The sequence below is a fragment of the Rattus norvegicus genome, chromosome 10, assembly GCF_021556685.1.
Source record: "Rattus norvegicus strain SHRSP/BbbUtx chromosome 10, alternate assembly SHRSP_T2T, whole genome shotgun sequence".
Lineage (NCBI taxonomy): Eukaryota > Metazoa > Chordata > Mammalia > Rodentia > Muridae > Rattus > Rattus norvegicus.
Genome location: NC_141543.1, coordinates 78,049,922 through 78,075,766, shown reverse-complemented (window position 1 = coordinate 78,075,766; position 25,845 = coordinate 78,049,922). Strand labels below are relative to the sequence as shown.

Here is a 25,845-nt window from a genome sequence, read left to right as displayed (position 1 = left end):
CTTAGGATGATGCCCTGTCCTGACACAGTGTTATACAGAGTCAGGATGACGCCCTGTCCTGACACAGTGTTATACAGAGTTGGTTTAGGCACTGTTGTGCATTTGTTCCCTCCTTTATCCATGGCAGAAAATATATGTATTTTATTAGTAAATAATTCTGTAAATGAGAAAGCCAAGACAGATGTGAAAGAAAAGTTTCCCTGTCGGTATGTCAATGTATCGTTCTCTAGAAAGTCTGAGGTAAGGAATGCCAGTTAATGGTGACCATTTTATGATTCTCCTGTTACATTATGAACCTATTTTCTATCAAGAAAAATTTCAGTGAAGATGCAGATGTAGTAATTCTTTGAGTTTTTAATCACTGCCATTTGCTTATTTCAGATTATTTAAAACATTTCTGTGTCTGTGTGTGTGTGCGCGCGCGCGCACGCGCGTGCGCGCATGTGCACACGCATACATGCATGTGTCCATGTATGAGTGCAGGCACATCTGAAGGTCAGAGGACAACCTTAGGTGTTAGTTTTCACTTTCCACCTTGTTTTTCCACTGTGTACTCCAGGCTAGCTGGTCTGTAAACCTACGTCTCTCCACCTCTGGCTTTTACATGGGCTTTTAGAGATTCGAACTTGGGCCCTAACTCCTGTGTAGTGAGCATTTACCCACTGAACCCTCTCCCTAGCTCTAGTTTAGGCTTTATTAGATCTTGTGTTATTACGTTAGTAGCTGCCCAGCTAATCTCCCTGGCATTGGTCTTTCCCTTTTTGAGACAGGGTTTCTCTGTATAGATCAGGCTGTCTTAGAACAGAGAGCCGCCTGCCTCTGCCTCCCTAGTGTCAGGTTTAAAAGCCTTTTACCACTGTGTCTGACTGCCATGGTTGTTTCTTCCTTAAGTCTGAATTAGTCATCAGTATCTCCTAAGATACTCATAGATCCACAATTCCCTGCCTTGCTGCCATAGATGAGCATCTTCTGGTAACGATAATTAGCATCGCTTTTTATGGAGAGGGGAAGCAGGCTTTTCATATTGTCTTTCGTGCAGAAAGTTAGCCTGTTCAGAGGCTACCTACAGATGAAGAGCAATTTAAGGACTTTTATTTTTGCACCAAATACTGTACTGTTCTGAACTCTTGCTTTAAAAAAGGTTTGTTTGCTTATTTATTTATTTATTTATTTATTTATTTATTTATTTATTTATTTATTTTATATAAGAACACTGTAGCTGTCTTCATGCATACCAGAAGAGGTATCAGATCCCATTACAGATGGTTGTGAGCCACCATGTGGTTGCTGGGAATTGAACTCAGGACTTCTGGAAGAGCAGTCAGTGCTCTTAACCATTGAGCCATCTCTCCAGCCCAATTCTTGCTTTTAATAACAGAAAAAAGCGGGGCTAGAGAGGTGGCTCAGTGGTTAAGAGCACTGGCTGCTCTTCCAGAGGACTCCGGTTTGAGTCCCAGCATCCACATGCCAGCTCACAACTGTCTGTCATGAGCAACTGAAAGGTGATCCAATTCTCCAGTTCTAGGAGATCTGAAGGCAAAACACCAAATGCATACATCATAAAAATAAATAAATCATTTAAAAAAGCCGCCCACTCTCAATGCGGGGATTCTTCACCTTCACCCCACACTTTATAAACGAAATGAAACGAAAAGAACGTTATTAGTGCTGCTACTGCAGACAGAATTTGAAATCCAGCAATTATTTAAACAATAAATTAAAAAAACAGTTTGCAACTTGGTGTATAGCTGGTAGGAATGGCAAGTTTTTTCTTTAAAGGTAATTGTTCATTTACCAAGATGCCTGGAGATATTTTTTCCTATTAAATAGTTGACTGATGCTGCAATCTATTTAAAATTTAAATTTCAATTATTATTGAAGTAGCCAGAGGCAGCCTTTTTCTCTATATTTTAAAAATCCTAATGTTATAGCATCTACTCAAAACATGTCTGTTTTGCAAAGCAATCCCTTTTTAAGATTGTGAGTGTGTATGCACACAGAGGTCAGAGGTCAACATCATGTTTTCCTTAATTGCTGTCCACCTTGTTTTTTGAGACCGGGTCTCTCACTGAACATGAAGTTGGCGGGTTCAGCTGAGTTGGTTGGTTGTCAGGAGCTCTGGGGATCTGCCTGCCTGCCTGCCTTCCCAGCGCGGGAGTTGCAGGGGTGCCTGCAGTGCCTGTGGGCATGGGGGGCTCCTTTGGTCCTCTGCTTGCACAGCAACCACTTTGCCTTTGTCATTTCTCAGTCCGTATTTGTTTTCTATGATGCTGATGTTTGAACCTTGAACCAAGACTTTCATGAATGCCAACCGTGTGTTCTACCACTGAGAGACAACGTCAGTCCCCCTTTTAATTTTTTTAAAAATATTTTGAGACAGTCTCACTATGTAGCCTTGGTTGGCCTGGAGTTTCCTCTGTACACCAGGCTGTCCTAGAATGCATAGAAATCTGCCTGCCTCTACCTCTCTAGTTCTGGGATTAAAGGCATGCACCACCACACCCAGATACCTTTTAAACATTTTTTACTATGTAAAATGTATGAGTGTTTTGCCCGCATGTGTGTGTGTGTGTGTGTGTGTGTGTGTGTGTGTGTGTGTGTGTTCTGGTCCCTGTGGAGGCCAGAAGAGGATATCAGAGCCCCTGTTAGCTCTCCTGGCACTGGAGTTAGAGATGGTTGTGAGCTACCATGTGGGTGCTGGGAATTGAACCTCAGTCCTTTGCAAGAGCAAGGAGCAGTCTAAACTGGTAAACCATCTCTCCAGCCCCAATTATTTTTAATTATTTAAAGAAAAAGAGAAAGACTTTTGAGTTTGCAAACTATATTAAGTCATAATGTAGCATATGATATTTTAAGAACCCAGTAAAACACATACTGTCATTAATAAGCAGTAGATTAGAATGTAACCGGAGGAATTGTTATTATGTATCACCATTGTATCTGTCTACTGTAAAGGTTTAGAATCATCTCTGTGAAGTCAGTTTTCTTTTGAATAGTACATTGAGAATGGCTCCAAGTAAATGTTGGCATTAAAGGCCAGATTTCCGTTGACTCTAAGAGAAAATAAAATAAAATATAGGACAAGTGATATTATTATATACTGAGGACCTGGATTTGAACCCTAGTACTTATCAAAAACTGAGCAAAAAGATGGTCATTTAGGTCTATAAAAATATATTGATGATCAGGGAGCTAGGGTGTGGTTAAGGGGCAAAGTAATTGAGCAGCATTCGTGAAGCCCTGAGATTGATCCCAGTAAGGGAGGAAGAAGAGAAGGAAGAGGACGGTAAAACACATTGAAAATCAAATATAAAATAAAGGCATTCCCTTAGAACAAAGTCCAATAATTGTAAAAAGCGCCTTAAAGTTATACTCTTAGTCAAATGAGCTAATTAAACGCCACAGTGGAAAAGTCCATTAAATACGACATTAAGTAATTAGTACATTTTATATTCCTACATAGGTCAGAATCATCAAACCATGAAACTGAATTTCTTCTCATTTCCCCAAAGACTATAAAAGATTTTAATTAATTGAGCTTTCCATTTTGAGAATTTCCTTGGTTTAAAAAGCTTTTTATTTTATTATAACCTTTTTTAAAGTGGTTGTCTAATAAATACAGCTTTCTCTGTTGCCTGGTAGTTTTTGTGGTTGATACAGACCATGGGAAATTACTATATTATTCAGTTTCTTCAGCATAGATGACCAGCTATGTTCAAAGTACTAACTCATTTGACATTTTATGATATGCATAATTAACAGTAAATTCTAAGAAAATATAATTTAAAACTATTTTTTGAAACAAGTTAACATGAAGTTTATTGTTTCCTTACTACAGAAAGGGTTTCGAGTGGTAAAATGTTCTATAATGAAAGTATTTATTGGGTTGGGGATTTAGCTCAGTGGTAGAGCGCTTGCCTAGGAAGCGCAAGGACCTGGGTTCGGTCCTCAGCTCCGGAAAAAAAAAAGTATTTATTCATAGTAGTATTTATCATATGCCAACCACTGTGCTGACTACTGCTTCAGAGAAATAAGTCAGCTTTTTCCTCTTCTCACACAAGCAGACCAGCGAGGCAGAGAGACGCAGCCTGAGTGCAGTCAGAGTCAGTAGCTGTCTGTGGGGCTGTGTGCTAAGTACCACAGTGCTTTCATTCTGCTTCACCAATGGAAGTGATTCCTAGACACCAGGTGCGTCTCCAAGGTCACACGAGATAAGCGGTACAACCGGGACTGGAAGTCTGCTGTACCTGACTCTGAAACTTGTTAATCTTAGACACTGAGCGGGCTCTGCCGTCTCTGAACTGACTCTTACTTCTGCCTTCCAATTTGTTTGCTTTAGCTTTTAGAACAGTGACTTGTAAATTTATGCACTTGTGCTCTCTCTCTCTCTCTCTCTCTCTCTCTCTCTCTCTCTCACTCTCGCACTCACACTCCCTCCTTCCTTCCCTCCACCCCACTTCTTTCTTCATCTAATTGATACCAATATGTAAAGACTTCAGAATTGAATAGTTCCTAAAGTGTACCCATTTCACTGTGCTTAAATCTTATTTGCTTCCCAAAGATGTAAAGAGATTAAGTATTGTTTTTTTTTTGTATCTATTCCACTGTGTAATCATATCTTGCACATGATAAATGTCCCAAAATACTAAAGTCCTTAAAGACATGTCTGGAGGAATGGAAGCACCCTTGGATGCTGGTTGAATAGAAAAGATAGCACAAGATGGTGACTCAGATCATAACTCAGCTTATATTATTCATTACTTTACGTCCTTCTTCAATCGAGAGTCAGCCCTCAACACTCAGTTCAAGGTCTCTCCTACTAGACGCATGTTCCAGAGGGGAGCCAGAAGTACCATGCCCTCCCGTGGCCCACACCGGTGTCTCTTTACTTCTGTTTTCCAAGTTGGGAATTGAACTCAGGATCTCACGCATGCCAGACAGACGCTCTACCTGTGAGCTATAACTCTAGGCCCTGTTTAGGCCAGCACTCTACCACACAGCTATAGCCTCAGTCACAAGACCTCATCTTTTAAAACTACTTTGGGGCGGAGGTGGGGAATGCTGGAGAGATGGCTGAAGGTTTAGAGCACTGGCTCTAAGGACAGGGGTTGTGGTCCCCAGGATGCACATATCAGTTCACAATCATCCTTAATTCCAGTCCCAGGAGATCTGATTCTCTCTTCTGGGTCCGTGTGCACCAGGCAGACATACAGGCAGTACAAGCAAAGCAGCTTCTCCATGGTTTCTGCTCCAGTTCCGGCCTCCAGGTTCCTTTGCAAGCCCCTGCCCTGACTTCCCTGGATGGTAGCTTCTAACTTGTAAGATGTAATAAGCCCTTTTCTCCCCAAGTTGCTTTTGGTCATGGTTTCTCATAGTAACAGAGAAGCAAAACTATTACAGCCATACAGGCAGTTAGAGTAGGTCTACAAATTAAACATTCACTGATAATAAATCATAAGTTTATTTTAACACAATTCTTTGGTATCCATATAACTTTACCGTTTATTAAAGATGAGTGCAAGTAAGCACACTAATGAGACAGATTGCTTATTTATGTTTCATGAATAATTTAATCCTGACTGCGTATTTGAGACTGCAGGACATAGAGCATCTTCTGTGCCGTTCACAGTTAATTGATAATTCGCTTTTACAGTCATCCATGTTGAGGAGGCCACTCTGCATTCATATACACTACAGAAAGGCAGAGGCCCATTTAGGGCTGTTTCCAAAATGGTTGACAATTCTCTCCTAATTTCAAGCCAAAATTCATTTAGTGATTTTTATTAAACTCAAGTGAGCAATGCAAACAGCTGTTTTAAAATCAAACATCCTTCACAGTCCAATCCAAAAGTATGCTAATCTGATACATTTTGAGGAATGACTGCAGGAAAATATAAAATGCCTTTGTTCTCTATAATCAAACTGTTTTAAAAATTAGATGTGTTCATTTTTAAGACATTTATATGTGAGTGGTTTGCCTGCGTGTATGTGCATCATGTTCATGCCTGCTGCCTGTGGAGGTCAGAAGAGAACATCAGTTCCCTTGACACTAGAGGTGTGGCTGGTTGACCAGGGTCCTCTATAAGAGCAAGTGCCCTTAACCATTGAGGAGCCACCTCTCTAGCCCTCATTATGTTCTTATAGGATCAGAGAATGCCACATGTATGGTAGAGGCAGTGCGGTTTATAACTTACAGTAGTCTTGACTCCAGGCTGGTGTTTCACAGTATCTTTGGTGCTGTGTGGCTGAGGCATGCATAGTTTGTGTGAAGTATGCATGTTTGTGTCATTAGGACCAAGGCTGAGGTGAAACGGCACGATGCAGTACCGAGAAATGCTTCCAGAAAACCTGGAATTCATTGTGCATCTGATTTGGATCCTTGGTCATTTTGTACTCAGAATCATTTTATTGTTGCCATTCCCGTTTTGTGTGATGCCCACGTTTGGTTAGGTAACCCCATTAGGAGTTACATCCCCTAGTTTAAGATGCTTTTCTGTAAGCATGGTGAACAGCAAAGTCCAAGAACTACTGCTTCAAGGAGAACATAGGGATCCAATTAATGTCTCATTTACATGATATTTGTTTAGCTAGGCAGCAATGTTATTAGCAGGCTAACATTTAGTGTCTGGCATAAGAAAATACAGGGAAAAAAGATATTTACTCCTCCTGACAGAGATTGCAATGTAATTCTAGCTGGCCTAATACTCGCTTTATATCCCAGACTGGCCCAAACCCAAAGCACTGTTTCTTGACTGTGTCTCCCAGTACTGGGATACAAGTGTTCATCACTATGTCTAGCTCACAAGGAAATCTATCTTTTTTTTTCATGTGTGGGTATGCATGTAAGTACGTGTGGGTGGGCGTGGGTGCATGACAAGGAGCTGTTTCAATGTTTCTAAATGTACCTAGAGATCCATACTTAATATTTTGAAACTGTCTTTGAAACCATAATTAGTGGTAAGTAATCTTGAATACTGATGATAGAAATAGTATAGAAATGAGTGTATTAGGTGTAAAACACATTGGTTTTAAAATTAAAGATTTTAAAAGAACTCACTAAATAGGGCACCTGTACATTCTAACATTGCTGTCTGTGTAGATTTTATGCATAATTCACTATAGTAACATTTGTGGATAATATTATATACTTATTTTTTTAACTTTATTTACCTGTGTGCTTGTGTCAGCGTGCATGCACTTTGTATGCCTGTGTGTGTATGCTATGGTGTGCCTGTGGAGGTATGAAGAGAACTTGTGTCTTTTCTCTCTATCCCATAATTTGATTTCCAGCACCTGCACAGCAGCTGACAACAGTTTGTCACTCCAGTTCCAGGGGATCAGATGCCCTCCCTCTTCTAAGCTCTGCTGCAAAGACATGGCACCCAGACACCCAGACACCCAGACACATAAAATAAAAAAAGTTAAATCATGTGCCTCATAACAGCATGGTTTTAATGGCTTCAATGGATGTTTACTTATTTATTTGAGACAAGGTCTCTCTAGCCCTGACTATGTTAGAACTCACTATGTAGCCCAGGCTGGCCTCAAAGGCAAGGGCAATTCCTTCCTCAGCCGCCATTGCTGGCACATATCTCCCTATAATGAAAATGTATGAGCTAGTAAATTTAAATGAGTGTGGCAGAATAGTAAGTTATCCATTGAGTTACTTTTTGTCAGGAAGGAGGAGGGGAAAGGATTTGCTTGTTTGCTTGTTTGTTTACAGTTCCAGAAGGATTGAGCCCTTGTGGCAGGGAAGACATGACATCAGACGAGAGAGGCGCGGCAGCAGGGACGGGAAGCTGGCTGGGCACACTCTCACCCTCACACAGGGAGAGGGCTGTCTGTTGAATTCTTAAAGAAAAACCGATCACTGAGATTTTTACAGGACAGTTTGTTGTTGTTGTTTGGTTTCAGTTTGCTTCCCATCAATTTATTTATTCACATCCCAATCACAGCTCCCATCCCCTTCTAGGCCCCCCCCCCCATGGCCACTTCCCCATCTCACCTCCTCTGATGGAACTAGGACCCACAGCCTGGAGCATGCTAGCCTCGAGCTTTCATTACCAAGAAAAGGTATTTCTGGTAGGCCTGGCCACTCATGCTTGTAATCTCAGCCCTTGGGATGTGGAGGTAGGAGGTTCATCCTTGGTTAGCATACTGACTCAGGCCCCCGAGCTGCAGGAGAATGTATCTAAAACACAAACAAACAAACTTGTCCGGGTGTGTGATGCATATCTTTAATCCCAGCATGCAGGAGTCAGAGGCAAGCAGATTTCTGTGAGTTTGAGACCAGCCTGGTCTACATAGTGAGTTCTAGGCTGGCCAGGGCTACACAGTGAGATCCTGTCTCAAACACAATGATACTACTTGGACATTAAATGAGACTACTTGGACATTAAATTTTGGTCTAAATTTTATACAAAAGTGGAGAAAAATGAATTTTTTGACATAAGTATAAAGAGTACCCTAAATATTTAAATATAAAAACCACAAAAATAAAGGATTTGATTCATACTGTAGTAGCATTTGCCAGTTGGGTAGGAAAAGTCAAGTACAGTGTGGAGGTCAGAACGAACGCCTTTGAAACAGAATACAAGGCGCTTAAGAACTGAAAGAATGTTCTAGATCCCAGTAGAATTCAAAGTGTTACAGTAGGGCATGAGCTCAGTAAAGGCAGGACATGTGTTTTGCTCACTATTCAATCAGTGCCTCGGATCCGAAAGATTTATGGTAAGTATATGATAACATTTTGTTATCATTATAAAATCTACATAACGATCCAATATGTATTTTAAATAACATTTTTTCCCCATCTAGGTTAGACTTGTTCACATTTCAGGATTTTCTTTTTGAAAGTAAAAAATCCCCCATCGCTAATCTCCAAAAGAGCCAAACCCCGTGGTGCATACCTGCACTCCCAGGGTTTAGGCAGCTGAGGCAGTGGGATTGCCACAGGATGGAGGCAGCCTGGGCTACAGAATGAGTGTTTAATAAGAAAGAAAGAAAAAAACAGGGAGGCAAAAATGGAGTGGCTACAGAAACAGTTCAGTGGCTAGAGCACTGACTGCTCTTCCAGAGGTCCCGAGTTCAATTCCCAGCAACCACATGGTGGCTCTCAACCATCTGTAACGAGATCTGATGCCCTCTTCTGGTGTGTCTAAAGGCAGCTACAGTGTATTCATATACATAAAATACATAAATAAGTAGAGCGCTTGCCTAGGAAGCTCAAGGCCCGGGGTTCAGTCCCCAGCTCCAAAAAAAAAAAAAAAAAAAAAGAGCCAAAATAAATAAATAAATAAAATTTTAAAGAATGCGGGAGGAGGCTGGAGAGATGGCTCAGCAGTTAGAGCGGTTGCTGCTCTTCCAGAGGACCTGGGTTTTGTTCCCAGCACCCACGATAGGAGGCTCACGAGGGTCTGCACCTCCAGCTTCAGGGAACCCAACACTTGCACAATAAGTACCTTACTGCCTGCTTCTCTCCTGGTTTTGTGATGCTGGAAATCAAACCCAGAGTTAAGGGCTTCCCCAGTAACATCCTTTGCCTCGCCCCACATTCATTCGTTTAGTCTATGGTGGAGGTGTGCAAGCTACAGGACACCTATGGAGGCCAGGGAATAACTTGTGGGAATCCTCTCTCACTGTGCTGTTTCCAGTTTAGAACCCAGACCCCTCAGGTTTGGCAGCAAACCCCCTTACGACCTGAGCCAACTCATCTGGCCCATCTTCACTCTCCTGATGGTATATTTACAAGTGTGTTATTTGTTGGGCAGTGTGGAGGTCCATTTCCTGAGGACAGACCTCACACGTGTGGCCGCCCCTGCTGTTCTGAATCCTGGAACTCCAGCTTCCAGTCCCCACCTCACACCAGTGCCTGGCGTCAATGCTGCCTCCCCACGCCTGGCATTGGATTTGATTTAATCCCATTTATATGGTATTCCTCCTGTCACTTGTGCCTTTGATGTTGCTTGAGCTCAAGTCTGTAGACTTCTCTGTTTCCTAAGAGTTTTGCGGCTTTAGTGCTGGAGTCCAGGTCCACAGCGCATTTGCGATCAAACATCTTGCGTGTATACTGGGAGTGGGGACTCATACTGTGCATGTGGATATCCAGTTGTCACAGCAAGATGTGGTTTTTTTTTTTTTTCTTTTTTTCAGAGCTGGGGACCGAACCCAGGGCCTTGCACTTGCTAGGCAAGCGCTCTACCACTGAGCTAAATCCCCAACCCCACAGCAAGATGTGTTAAAAGTCATTGTCCTTTCTCTCATCCAATTTTTAAAGAAACAGTATAACTTAAATTCTTGTTAAAAATTTTATTTTATTTTAAGAGTAGGGACAAAGCAGGGCTAGCTGTGAGTAATTCTGCAACTCTGGACAACTTCATTTTGTGAGCCCCTTCCAGTTATTTTTCCATAGACTTGAATTTTACAGAATTGTAATTATACTGTACTACATAAATCAGTCCCATATTTTGAAAATTGGAGTTTATTTTTATCTAAAAAATTTGCAATTTTCATCTTTTTACCTAAGCTAGTAATCTTTCATGGGATAATTTCCTTAGATAAATTTCTAGGAAGATCTTTGGAAACATTGAAAGCAACTAGAGTATATAATTTTGATTTGAGAATTTCAGGAGAGAGAAGGTTTGTACTATTTAATGTAACTGGCAACTGATACTGTCCTTGACTATGGCCCAGACAGCATTCAGTATAGTTTTCTGTGTATACTTAATTCTCATAAATTCAATTAGATAAGAAATCCCAGGCTCAGAAAAGTCGAAGCTTTACTCAAAGTCACTAGTAAATGACAAGATGGCAGGGTCTCTTTGTGTAGCCCTGGCTATCCTGGAGCTTGCTTTGTAGACCAGGCTGGCTTTGAACTCAGAGATCTGCCTGCCTCTCCTCCTGAGTGCTGGGATTAAAGGCGTGCACTACCAATTCTCAGCTCCTAATTTTATTTTAATTTTTAAAAATGAGAGTCTAGAGGCTGGAGAGTACCTCAGTTGGTGGTACTTGCCTAGCATTAATGACTCTCTGGGCTCCCCCACTCCATCATTCCATAAACTGAGTGTAGTAGTGCACACCTGAGAGCCCAACACTTGGGAGGTTGGAAGCAACAGGATCAGGAGTTCAAGATAACTCCTGCCTACTTGACACATTTTCGGACAATCCAGGGCACATGAGACCCAGGTTTGAAAAGTCTAAAAACTGATTTTTCTCCGAAGATAGAGTAACTTACTACTCTTGGAGTCTATGGACTTATAATGTATGTGTCATATTCCCATTTGAGTAGCATTCGACATTCCACAGGGTCTACAGAGCACACAACCAATACAGAAAGTACTCACTCAGTAACACCATGGGGACAGATGTGGTCATGTGAGCCCATACTAGCACTGATGTCAAGATTCAGGGCCAGTCTGAGCTACATAGTGAAACCCTGTCTCGAAAAGAAAATGGAAAATTAATTTGGAATCTTTAATACCTACATGTAAACTAAATTTCTAGATTCTTAAGTGTACAAATTGTACTATTTTACAAGCCAGTGAGATGGCTCAGTGGATAAAGGAGCTTGCCTCAAAGCCTGCTGTCCTGCCCTGGGCTCCCACAAGTTGTCTTCTGACCTTCATATGCATCCTGAGGGATGTCCAGCATCCCACTGAGCACAAATAGATAAAGTAAGTATCCCTTGGAGCGACAGCTCAGTGGTTAAGAACACTTACTGCTCTTGCAGAGGACCAGGGTTCAATTCCCAGCACTCACATGGCAGCTCACTTCTGTAACTCCAGGGAGCCCACATCCTCTAGTGACCTCTGCCAGCACAGCACAGACTACATAGTGAGACCGTGTCTGAAAACCAAATGAAACCAAGACGATTGCTATTATTACAGGGCCCAACCTTTCTTCCCAGTGTGCACATTTCCTTACAAGCTGAACATAACATTGAGTCTTGATTGAGAAATCTTTAAAATTCCTGAAAAAGAAATTTTACTATTTTAAACAGAATAAATACAACCATATAAATTATAATTTAGATGTCTGATTCATAGTCAGTGCATTAAGTTAATTGAGTTCAGGTGTTAGTAGGTGTTTCAATTGTAGAATTAATATATGTATTTATGATGATGAAAACTTTATAAGAATAAACCCGAACTTAAAAAAGAAATTGTAATTTTGAAATTTAATGGTTTTTAAAAATAGGTTTTGCTGCATATAGAAATAAATTTCCTTTTAAACCACAAATATGCCAATTCTCTGTACAAACCCTTGTTCACATTTCTATTTTTACAGTCTTTAGGGCAGCATTCTCCATGAACCTCCCCTTGATCTTCATCCCAAGAGTTAGACCATCTCCCCCAGATTAATAGTGACAGGGCCATTTGCTTTCCAGACAGAAGGAGCCTGTTCCGCCTTTCATGGTGGCTGCAGCTGCATGTGGAATCGTGAGGCAGGTCAGACTCACTCACTCACTTCTCCCAGTGCGGATGCTTTTGGTCCTTTTCATCTGGTCTTAGTTGATCAGGTTTCTTCTCCTAAGTGACACTTCAAAGAAGGTTCCATTTGTTTCTGCTCCAATTTCTCACTGCTGTTTCTCTATGTCCTTTGTTAGGCTGAAGTCTCACTCTGCTCCTGATTCTCTCAGCATGTATATAGTGGTAGATGTTGAGCTCTGTTGGATGTTTCCTATGTACCTTTTTGGGTCTTGGTATATTCTTGCACTTTGATCTGTTACTATGGTGAATTGCAGGTTCAGGGATGCAACTCAGACACAGAATGCTTGCCCAGCATGTACGAGGCTTTTGGGTTGAATCTCAGCACTGAAGAGAAAAGTAAAGAATATCGTATTTTCAGTTTGAATTCCTCGAGAAAGCCCCGTTAGTCACGATGATTTATTATCCTTTTCTTTTTTAAAAAGATTTATTTATTATATATAAGTACACTGTAGTTGTCTTCAGACACACCAGAAGAGGGCATCAGACCTCACTACAGATGGTTGTGAGCCATTATGTGGTTGCTGGGATTTGAACTCAGGACCTCTGGAAGAGCAGTCAGTGCTCTTAAATTCTGAGCCATCTCCCCAGTATTTTATTTATTTATATATTTTAAAGGGTTTTATGTGCATAGGTGCTTTACTTTCATGTATGGCTGTATGTCCCATGCATGCTCAGTGCCATCAGAGGCCAAAGAGGGCATCAGATTCCTTGAAATGAATGTTCCAGACAGAATCACCATGTGGGGACATGGGTAGGTGGTCAGTACTTTGAGGTGCAGAGCTACCTCTCCAGCCCCTAAAGACTTCATTTCATAATTATGTGTGTCTGCATAGAGTATGTGCCCATGTGTGCAGGTGTGCTCAGAGTCTGTTGTACAGGACCGTCCTCCCTGCCAATCAACCCCAGCTGTGTCTGCTTTCAAAAGATTATTCTAGCTGGGCCTGCTGACTGGCATCCCCTTGTAGGAGGTTCAGGGAGGGTCATGAGACTCTCACCTGAGCATACAGCCACTCCAAACTACCTTTTGTATGCAATTCTATCCTAATTGTATGTGGCCCGGGGAATAGACTGGGGAATATAAGCCAGGGAAGACTAGGGGAGGGTGGTGTCATCTATGCAGCTGTAGGAAATCAATCTTCACTACTGGGTGAACGATTTCCAGCGTGGCCTTTGTGGGAGGGTGAAGACCCAAAATCCTGCAAGGAACCCTTCACCTGTGCTGTGTCAGTAAGCTCATAAAACTCATTGATGCCATAGGGTGAACTTTGGTGGTACTGTATCTTGGTTTGTTATTGGGGGCTTATATTGTCTCCCCAAGAGAAGGAATTTTAGCAATTAACCCCTGGAACAGGAGTTACAGGTACTTGTGGCTTGATGTGGGTGCTAGGAACTGAACTCAAGTCTTCTGCAATGCTTTAACTGGTGAATCATCTCTCCAGGCCCTATTTGTGGGGTGTGTGTGTGTGTGTGTGTGTGTGTGTGTGTGTGTGTGTGTGTGTGTGAGAGAATCTTCATAGCTCAAGGTAGCCTTCACCGTGTTAGGCAGTGGAGGATGACTTCGAACACTGAGTCCTGCTGCTGTCATTTCCCACAAATGCCAGATGAGTGTTTCAGTCACTGATCTATTGCTATGAGGACACACCATGATCAAGTCAACTCTTAGCCGGGCAGTGGTAGCCCACACCTTTAAACCCAGAACTTGGGAGGCAGAGGTAGGCAGATCTCTTGAGTTCCAGGCCAGCCTGGTCTACAGAGTGAGTTTCAGGACAGCCTGGGCTACACAGAGAGACCCTGTTTTGAAAAACAAACAACTAAAGAACAACAACCACAAAGCCCTAAGATTCTGGGGCTGGGAACGCAGCTCAGTTGGTGAAGTGCGTGTTAACACAGATGGAGCTCTGGGCTTAGCCTCAGCGTAACTGGGCATGATGGCATGCCTGTAATCCCAGCAGACAGACAGACATGGGGCCTGGGACAGGATTTGAAACCCCAATACCCCAGCACCACCGTGACACACCTCTTCTCACAAGGCCATGCCTCCTAACTCTTCTCTTACCTGGGACCAAACATTGGGGGCAGGGGAGGGGGCATTTTCACCCAATCCGCCACAGTGAGCCTCCTACCAGCTGAGCTGCAGCCCCGCTCTCACATGCTTTTCTTGTTTTAGTCTATCAGGATAGTATGAGTTTTGTTGACTTTCTTCAGTGGATCTTTTCAAAGTGCCAACTTTTGATTGCGTTACTTTTCTATTTGCCCTGTTACAGGTCACCGATTGCAGGGTTTTCTCATTATCTTAGATCTTCGTTTTCATATACAAGCATTCTGATTTTATTTGTTCTTTCTTTGGAGGGGGGACTATTGTTTCCAAGGCTAGACTCGAGCTTTTGATTCTCCTGCCTCTACCTCCTGAGTAAGGTTGCAGGCGCACAGCAGCACACCTGGTTTCCATGGCACAGGTGATTAAACCCAGGGCTTTGTGCAGTTGAGATGGGTAGTCTACACCCCAGCCTGATAGACTGCATTCTAACTATTTTATTTCTTTAGGGAATATCTTTCAATTTTTTAAATGAATTTTTATCTTTCTATGTATGTTTGATGCATGTGTGTATGGTATTTGTATGTATATATGTTTGTATGTCTGTGAGGACAGCCATGATCATACCTCAGGGCACATGTGGAGGTCTGAGGACAATTTGCAGGAGTCGGTTCTCTTCTGCCACCATAAGTGTTCTGGAACTGAACTCCACCTTCAGACTTGAGGGCAGGTGTCTGTATGCACTGAGCTCTCGTGCCTGCTTCCAACATGTGTGCTTTCAACACGTATCTTTCTCTTGGCCACTATGTCCCAGCTCCTGGTTATCATCATTCTATGGTTTCCGTGAGCTTGGTAATTTTAGGTTCTACATGGGAAGTGATTAGTGCAGCCACCCTCCCATAGAAGAGGAGTTCTAAGGCTCGTCGTGGATGCCAGGGTCCAAGAATGTTCAAGTTGTTCATATAAAGTGGTGTAGAATTTGCAAGTACAAGACTGGCAAGATGGCTCAGGGGATAAAGCACTTGCTACACAAGCCTGATGACCTGAGTTCAGTCCCTGGGACCCATGGCAGAAGGAGAGAGCAGACTCTGAAAAGTTGTCCCTTCCTCCACACATGGGCCCTGGCCTGTGCATGTCCCCATACACAAAGAGATGTTTTAAAGAATTTACACACACCCATTTTCTCTTCTTAAATACTTTAAATCATCTTTAAATGACTTTTAATAATAGCGCGTGTAAATGTCATAAGTAGACTGTGTCTGTTGGAGGAAACTGACAAGAGAATGTCTGCAATAATGTAAGGTGGTGACATTTGTCTTTCTGTGTAATGTCCTCAGGCTTCATCCCTTTGGCTTCAAATAACAGGATTTGCTTCTTTTCAAAGGCTGGATGCTATCTGCTGCATATCCTCCATGTTTCTTTGTTCACCCAGTGGACACTTGTCCTCATATTTGGCTTTCATAAATATGCTGCAGTCAACATGGGAACTCAAACGTCTACACAAAATGCTGACTTCATTTTCTTTGGCTGTGCACCCAGAAGTGGGATTGCTGGATCAATCATATGATAGTTCTATTTCTAATGTAAAGTCAGTTGAGAAATCTCTATACTGTTTTCCATAACGGCTTTGCCAATTTACATTTCCACCAGCCTTACATAAAGATTCTTGCCGTCCACAACCTATACAACACTTATCTCCTACCTTTTACCTGGCTAATGACGTTTGAACACCTTTCCATAGTCCTGCTGGCCATTTGTATGTCTTCCTTAGAAATGTCTACTAAGTCCTCTGCCCAGTTTTAATTGGATGGCTTGGTTTTTGCTGTTGATTTGGATAAGTTTCTTATATATTTTGGGGTGGCCATGGTGATACATGGCAGTAGGCAAATACCAAAGAGGATGAGAGGTAGGATTCCAAATTTGAGTTCAGCATCTGTGTCTAAGCTATATAGTATAATGATTCATGTATGAAAGTATAGATGTATATATATATGTGTGTGTGTATATATATTGTGAATGAGAATTTCAAAAATGCCACATGCAGCTGTGCATGGGTTCATGGGCTTTTAGTCCACATGATGTTGGCATTTAGGGTACTGTTCTTTCTTTGTTGTGCACAGTCATATGTCTAACAGCACACTTGTCCTGCGCTTCCTAAATCCCAGTAGCACCTCCATCTACTAAAATTTCTAAAGATGAATCTCCCGTTAGGTGAGAACAACTGTTTAGCAGAAACCTGTATGAGTTAAAACTACACAGAGGAGTAGAGATAACATCAGTAACCCTGCACTAGTGTGTTCAGTCTCCCTTTCTTCTAGGCTACCAGGACTTAGGGTTAAGTAATACACTAGCAGGTGATGGGATATGCTTTCTGACCTCCTCCTCCTCCCCCTCCTCTTCCTCCTCCTCTTCTTCTTCCTCTTCCTCTTTCTCCTCCTCCTCTCCTCTTCCTCTTCCTCTTCCTCCTCTTCTTCCTCTCAGTGCATGATTATGTATACACGTGTATGCATGTAATTAGTATACACACATACTGTGGTCAGAAGTCAACATCAAGATGTCTCATCTTCCTCAATTGCTTATCCAACATATATTTCAAAAAAAGGTTTATCACTAAACGTGGAGCTTGCTGGTTTGCTAGAGTACCTAACCAGCAACCCCCAGGGACCATGTTGTGTCCAGAACGCTGGGGTTACAGATGCGCGCTATGGCACCCAGCACTTACAGGGGTGCTGGGGGTCCAAACTCAGGTCCTCATGCTTAGATAAGCACTGTACCAACTGAACCATTTCTCCAGCCCTGTTTTGTTTTCTTGTTCACACCAAAACTATTCCTTTAGCGTGCTTTAGGGAGTTGTATACATGGTCACTCATTATTTTAAATAACCATGGAGATGGTGAGGAAAGGATGATGCATTTCAAGTGTGTGAGAGTAACTTTTGTGGGAGGCAGAGGCAGGTAAATCTCTGAAAGTTTGAGGCCAGCCTGGTCTACAGAGCTAGGTCTAGGACAGCCAGGGCTACACAAAGAAACCCTGCCTTGAAAAACCAAACCAAACCAACTAACCAAAAAAAAAAAAACAAAAACAAAAACAAAAACAAAAACAAAAAACAAAAAACAAAAACAAAAACAAAAAAACCCACATACACACCTGCTCCCCCCCCAAAAAAGAAAGAAAACAGAGCCAGGATTGTTCTACAAAGAAACCCTGTCTCGAAAAGCCCACAAAGAGATTAGCTTTTCATCTTACATGTTATGACTAGTTAAATTTCATTATTATAATAAAAATGTTAACTCTATCTACTTTCACTGTATCACCATCATTCCTCCTTGGAGGCAAGGTCTTGCTTTGCTGGCCAGGATAGCCTTGACCTCCAAGGCTCCAGGCTCGCTGTGTGTCAGCCTCCAGGAAGCTGGATGGCTGGTATGACCCCAGCACCCAGCCTTTGTCCAAGCTCCGGTTTGATCAGACGTGATCAAGCCCTGGCACAGAAGCTTCTCGCCGTTTTCTTGGTGCTGTTGTTTCATGGGTTGAGGACGGACCTCTTGCATCCTAAGCACATCTGTGCCGGTGAACTGTGTCCTCAGATCCTTGCCGTCACTCCGTAATGATGCCACTATCTGCACAAAGATAAGCAGACGGTGTGTTTACTGATAGAAGTGCTGGGAGATATTCTGAAATCCCTGAGCATGCAGCTTCACAGAGTAGCCTTGGAAACCATTCTGTGTCCTTTTCAGTCTTCAGAAAATAAAAACTGAACCTTTAGTATAAAGAAAGCAAGTCTAAAGGTGTGTGATTCCTCACTGACTTCCTTTTCCCCGAGCTTTAGACATGATCTTACTCTGTAGCCCATGGAAGCCTGGAACTCATTGTGTGTCCTAGCCTGGTCTTCAACTCGTGCTGATCCTCTTGTCTCAGCTTAAGCCACAATATTGGGCTCATATGATTTATTTCGATATGAATCCACACTAGTACTGGTAAACTGTTTTCATCTTTGTAAGACAAGCCTTGGTGTGTTGCCCGTATTGGTCTTAAATGGATGATTTCAGAGCTGCGATTATAGGTGTGCACCATCATGCCTAGCCCTGGTATTGTATTAGTGAGGTTTGGACTGTTATGATAAATTATTATGCTAACTCCCACACATTGTTCTTGTAAAATAAGCTCAATTTCTTAAGCAAGAGGTAGACTGGGGACAGGGGCTGGGATACTTGCTTCTCTTTCAAGGGACTCAAACTCTGTTTGTGGCACCTACATTAGATGGCTCACAATTGCCTGCAACTCCCGCTCCAAGGGGATCTGACGCCTCGACCCTCTCTTTAGGAGCTGGCATTTTTGTGCATACACACAATTAAAAATACTAAAAGCAGGATTCATATGCCCCCCCCCACTAAGTAACTGTGGGGCAACTCTGTTTAGCTCCCTATGGTTCTATAGACATAGGCAGCTAAAGTACTGAGAAAGACCATATGTTTTCTGTGTGGAGTTGCTAGCTTTCTGGGTAAAGAACATGCTTCCAACTGTGCGTGAGGATAAGGGTGAAGGTCGTTTATCACGAGGTGAGAACTGATTTATTTTTATGAGAAATTACTTTTATTTTTTATTAAATTTTATTTATTTACACTCCAAATGTTGTTCCCCCTCCCCCGTCCAAGTCCCCCCCTCCTAGAGTTCTTCACCCCATTCCCCCTCTTTGGCTCTGAGAGGGTGCTCCCCCACCCACACATCACACACCTACACCCACCTTCCCCCTGCCCCCCAGCATTCCCCTTCCCTGGGGCATCGAATCCCTACAGGATTAGGCACATCTCCCACTGAGGCCAGACAAGGCAGTCCTCTGCTACATATGAGCCAGGGGCCACAGACCAGCTTGTGTATGCATTTTGGTTGGCAACTTAGTCTCTGGATGCTCTGAGAAGTCCAGATTGGTTGATCCTATTGTTTTTCCTATGGGGTTGCAATCTCCTTCAGCTCTTTCAGTCCTTCCCCTAACTTCTCCGTAGGAGTCCCCCATCTCAGTCCAGTGGTTGGCTGTAAGTATCTGTATCAGTCAGCTGCTGGTGGAGTCTCTCAGAGGATACCCATGTTAGACTCCTGTCTGCAAGCACAACATGGCATCAGTAATAGTGTCCAGGTTTGGAAAGGATCCCTCCCAAGTTGGCTGGTCACTGAATGGCCTTTCCTTCAGTCTCTGCTCCATTTTTGTCCCTGCACCTCTTAAATGACTTTTAAAAAGCTATTACGGGCTGGAGAGATGGCTCAGCAGTTAAGAGCACTGGTTACTCTTCCAGAGTTCCTGAGTACAATTCACAGCACCCACATAGTGGCTCACAACCGTCAGTATAATGAGATCTGATGCCCTCTTTTGGTGTGTCTGAAGACAGCTACATAAAATCAACAATAAATCTTAAAAAAAAAAGCTATTACTGATATTTTCCTTCCTTCCCTCCCCACCTCTCTCCCTTCTTTCCCTTACCCCTCTCTCTTTTCTTCATGAGACACAGTCTCACGTGTCCCATGCTGTCCTCACTTGACTCTCTTGACTCCATTCCTAGTGCCTTGCACTAGAGATCGTATGTGTCTGGTGTTATTGATATGTTTATTTTGAGATTTTTTAAAAAATGGGGTGTGTGCGTGCATATGTGTGTGTGTGTGTGTGTGTGTGTATGTGTTCGTGAGTTTGTTTGCATCACATGCATGCAGGAGCCCGTGGAGGCCAGGGAGGGGCACTGGATACTCTCGAACGTCAGTTATAACTATCTTCCTAAGTAATGGACTACAGGTTTCAGGCACCAACCATGCTTGGGAATGTGTGCAGTGCTCCCAGCCTTCACCTCTTCAGCATTTCCACTGCGTTTCCATATCCTCCATATCCACCAGGAGAAAATATTGGGAAGAAGGGAGAAGGGAAGGGTAGGAAGTGGGGGTATGCCCAAAAAACCTGATACGCATGTAGAGAAGTCTCTGTTAAACCCAGTACCATATTTTATGGACATATATCAATAGAATGGGGTTTGATGTAGTCTTAGGAACCACTATAGTGGAATTGCTATGAGTCAGAGGACTAAGCGTAAGCAGTCTCAAAGATGCTAATCTGCAGGTTTGCCAGCTCTGCTCTGTGCTGCCCTGGGCCGTGAGCTGACTTCTTTAAGCCTCTATTTCCTCATCTCTGAATAAGAAGGTCAGGTTACCTCGAGCATTAGGTGATTTCTATGCAAAGCGCCTAATGTGGTGCCTGGCATAGCACAAGAGCTTCTTACAAACAATTTACATACAACATGTACATACAACATGCTCCAACAATAAAGCTAAAGTAAACATGGTACTAACTTAAAATTTACTTCAACTAAGTAATAGAACCAGCTGGAAAACTGATAATTAGATTAAAAATAAGCAATAGTTTATTTTATGTGTTTTATGTTGATTAGTATGTGCTTTATGTTAATTAGTAAATGTAAAGATAATTATTTCTGGTGATGTCAGTGATTTAAAGATGATGCTTTGGCCATTTATGTGGACATGTTTGGTCAAAGCAAGATGAATTTTTCATACCAAAGAGGCAGAATTTCTGTTAAATGGGTCAGTTTACCTGGCACCTGCCAGTACAGGAGAGAGGAGGCAGATAGGATTGATGGAGACAGGGCTATTATACTTCATCTAATTGAACGCTTTAATTTTTTGCAACTTATTTAACATAAAGGACTATCGTTTTAAAGGTGACTAAAATTAACTATACAAATAAGCAGAAATTGCTTTATAAAAAGAAAGCCTAAAATGTTACTTTCTCTAGAAAACTCATGGTCCAATTTTATTCTGACCATAGGAAAAAAAGAAAGTTTCGGATACATTAAAAGAAACTCAGCTGTTGGTTTGGGATGTTACAGCTGGAGCCACGCAGGCAGTGAGGACCATCTGCTGATACAGTTGACTTGCTACTACATTGCGTTCTGTTCTCAGAGTGCTACAGTTACGTTCTAGAACAGTCCTTACAGCACCAGGGATAACACTTCAAACCACTGGTTTTCTTCCATTCTTTGGGCTTATTTTTATTCAGTTAAAAAAATGTTTTTCGGGCTGGAGAGATGGCTCAGCGGTTAAGAGCACCCGACTGCTCTTCCAGAGGTCGTGAGTTCAATTCCCAGCAACCACATGGTGGCTCACAACCATCTGTAAAGAGATCCGATGCCCTCTTCTGGTATATCTGAAGAAAGCTACAGTGTACTTATATATAATAAATAAATAAATCTTTAAAAAAAATGTTTTTCAGTGCTGGGGATCAAACCCAAGGCTCACACATGCTAGGCAAATGCCCTCTAGCTGCGGAGTTACTGCCCCAGCAAAGTTATTTCTGTTCTCAAAGCCCACCTAAGAAGTTTCCCGGGATGGTATTGGCCACACCCTTGCGTGTCACACCCAGCAAACCTTCAGTGTACTTTACAGGCAGAGTAAGTCAAAAAAGTGTAAGTTGGTCAGCTTTCAGCAGGAATTCTTGGTCCCAAACAGGAAGAGCACAGTTGGTTTGCTGTTGTTTTAAAGTACTTGCTTTATTTCTTAAATGGCGGATGTATGTGTGGGTATGTGCACATGATTGGAGGCGTCCAAGAAGTACAGATGTTATAAGAGGTTGTGAATCACATGGGTCTTGAGAACTTGGGAGTCATCCCTCCAGCCCTATTGTGTTTTTGTTTTTGTTTTTGTTTTGGGATAGGGTCCAAACTGTGTCACAGGCTGTCCTGAAAGTCAATATGAAGCTTAGACTGATTTCAGCTCTTTCAACTTGCAATGATCTTCCTGCCTCAACCATCCAAATAACTGACATTCAACGGTTAGCCACCATGCCAGCCTCCTTTTCACGATTTTGATAATGAATTTGTTTGTTGATGATTTATTTTGAGGATATTTTCCACATCTTTGCTAGCATTTTAGGTAACTTATCTTGGTATTTTTTTCCCAAAGTAAATTAGTGCTCTATTGACTTGGAATATTTATAGTCTATAGCTGTATTTATAGTTGATTCACTAGGAGAAAATTGGAAGACTTAAATATCTATAACAATGTAATTGGGAGTCTGCCTTTTAAAATAGAAAATTTAAATTCATCTTTTGCATTATGGTGTTAATAATGGTGCTCTTGTCTGCGCTGTTTTCCATGTTCAAAGTTTATTATTTTCCATGCACTGTGCAATCAGAAGTAAACTGGTAGGAAAAAATGAAGACATTGCTAACAGATGTCTTAAAGTGTAGGTATCCGGGGTTGGGGATTTGGCTCAGTGGTAAAGCACTTGCCTAGCAAGCGCAAGGCCCTGGGTTCGGTCCCCAGCTCCGAAAAAAAAAAAAAAAGAAAAAAAAAGTGTAGGTATCCATATGACTCAAATGTCCCGTTACCCGTTTCTATAAGATGTTATTGATTATTGACCAACAGGCACAAAGTGAATGGGTTTCGGGGTTGAGGATTTAGCTCAGTGGTAGAGCGCTTGCCTAGCAAGCGCAAGGCCCTGGGTTCGGTCCCCAGCTCCGAAAAAGAGAAAAAAAAAGTGAATGGGTTTCTGCTGCTCCTCTGTCCTGGTTTGTTTTATGTCTATTTGACATAAGCTAAAGTTGTCTGTGGTCCTAGGTTCTAAAAGAAAGCAGGTTGAGCAAGTCAGGAAGCAGCACTCCACCATGGCCTCTGCCTCAAATCCTGCCTCCAGGTTCCTGCTCCAGCTTCTTGCTTCTGTTTCCCTAACTGACCTCAACCCTCTCCTCTCTGGGTTGCTTTTGGTCATGGTGCTTCACCACAGCAGTAGTGATTCTAACCAAGGCATCCTCTAATGCAGTGGTTCTCAACCTTCCTAAAGCTTTGACCCTTTAATTCAGTTCCTCATGTGGCGAACCCAACCATGAAATTATTTTGTTGTTACTTCATAACTGTAATTTTGCTACTCTTATGAATCATAAAGTAAATATCTGATACGCAAACCCCAAGCAGTTGGGACTCACATATCTAATGGTATAATTTTATTTTTTTCCATTTGCATCCTTACCAATAACTTGGGAGGCTGAGTAAGGAGGGCTGCCATGGGCCAATGGCTAACCTGAGCTATGCAACAAGCCCTCACATCTAAAAACAAACAAAATACCCCACAAGCTCCTCCAAAACCAAGAAAGATACTAGCATTTTTATCCTTTGTTGTTAAAAGGTAAGGAAACAAAGGCAGGAAAGATGTCTTAGAATTCCATTTCATTTTTGGCTCTGTAAGCTCCCTAAGAAGGGGACTTTGTAGTGTGGTCTGTTCAAGAACTCTGTGATGGAGCTGTGGCAAAAGCTGTGCTTGACAGATTCACACTGCGTGGAAGGAAAATGGTGGGGATCGAGCTGTTAGCTCACCTCAGCGCAGACATTTTTTTTTCCTATGTTGTTTGTGGGATACATTTTTGTCTTAACTATAAATAGCACACATTGTTTTATTCTGCAGGTTTCCTCTTGTCTCTTTTTAGAAGCAAGCAGTCTATAAATCACGGAAAAAGAAGTGTCTCTTCTCTCGCCGTAGCTCAAGGCTTGTTTTTTGAGACAGGGTGTCTCTGTGCAGCCCTGGCTGTCCTGGGTTATGCAGACCAGGTTGGCCTCAAATCTCAGAGAACCGCCTGCCTCTGCCTCCTGAGTGCTGGAATCAAAGGTGTGCACCTTGTAGCTCAGTGTTAAAGCCCAAAACAATGTCCGCCTTAGACCAGCACCATAATTGGTGACTCAGCCAGTAAGAAATGTTATTTTTAATTTTTTTGATATTCTTTATTTTCCATGCTGAGCAGGCTCCCCATGAACCTATGAGCTGCTTCTCAAAAGGAAGGCGTCTGAACATGGCTTCTCAAAAGTGTTCATTTGTTTGTCTCCTGTTTAACTCTTTCTCGGCCAAAGAAAATTTGATCTCTTTTATGGCAGGGGCTGCTTTTACCTTTTATTTCTTATCTTTCTTTTTTCTCTAAATCTTCTGGCCCCTGAAGGTTTTCAGATACTCCAAGATAGCTTTTCTTGGCTTGTACAGTGGGGTTTTCAAGCCTCATTCTTCTGAAAACACCTTGGAGTTTGTCTTACCATCATGGAAATTTTATGTGGAGAAAGACCCAACCTAAGATAACTTAGAAGAAGATTACTGTCTTTGCAGAGGATCTTAAGATGTCCTTCTGGGTCATTTGCTTTCCGATATTGCCAGATTGTCCCTTATCCCAGTGAAAACAGATATAGGAGACTGTACTGTAATTAGCTAATTCTGTCACTCCTGCCAAGACAGTGACGGTTCCTCACTGTGAACACGTTCTGCTGCCAACAGCTCGATTGGAACATTGTGTTTATTTATGAGGGGATCTGAGTGCGAACAATTTGGCTTCAAGATTAAATGAGGGAATAGGTTATATTGATAAACCTGATGTAATATTAGTCTTTTAAAGGAAAATTACAGTCACAAAAAAAGGAGCTCACATGTAAAGTATTGAACATCACAGAAGTGGAAAACTCTCCTTATTTTATGAGAGTTCCTTACTTTCATTCCTCTTGCCTTTGTGAAAGCAGACAGATGTACTGGAGCCAACCTAGCTTGGTGTGACAACAGCAGATTGGAGCACAGTGCAGAGCTAGGCGTACAGATAGGCAGTCCGGGTCAGGGGTATTTAGTATATGCGAGGAACTTTGATGGGCTCTAGTGGGACACAAAGCACATTCATGAGGATATGCATGCATAAACATCCCTAAGTCATACATCAATAAGGATATGCAGAGCTGGACGTGCTGGTGCACACCTGCAATTCCAGCACTTGGTAGGTAGAACATGACAGTCAGGAGTTGAAGGCCTCCTTAGTTATAATGACCCAGAGTTCAAGGCCAGCCTGAGGCCCTGTCTCAAAACATCAAAAAGAAAACCATATATATGTATATGTGTATGTGTATGTGTATGTGTGTGTGTGTGTGTGTATACATATATACATATACATACATATATATACATATACATATATATATTAGAATGGGACTAGATCAGTGAATCACAGAGACAGAAGAGTGCTTGCTTTGCAGCACACTTACTAAAATTGGAACAACACAGAGAGAAGATTAGTGTGGCCCCTGAGCAAAGAATGACACAGCTCTGAGAAGTGTTCCATATTTTTTTGAGTTTCAAATAAAACTTATCTGACATTTTAACTCCACAGTGTATTTTGCTGATAGGATTTAAAATAATAGATATTTCATCAAAGCCATTATTAGGTTTTTTTTTTGAAATGTCATTATGAAGTTCAGTGTTTTTCTCCGGTTTTGTTTTTAATCTAAACCGACTTTTCACATTTTGGATTAAAG

At 42.0% G+C, this 25,845-nt stretch overlaps 1 protein-coding gene and 1 non-coding gene across 2 annotated transcripts in view; both read left to right on the top strand.

Moving 5' to 3' along the window:
- Positions 1-25,845, top strand: part of Ppm1e (protein phosphatase, Mg2+/Mn2+ dependent, 1E) — a 132,078-nt gene that overhangs the window by 13,692 nt on the left and 92,541 nt on the right. The gene's annotated exons all lie outside the window — the stretch shown is intronic.
- On the top strand, positions 25,552-25,658 carry LOC120095359 (U6 spliceosomal RNA). Its single transcript, XR_015632534.1, has one exon. It is a non-coding gene; the product is annotated as a U6 spliceosomal RNA (small nuclear RNA).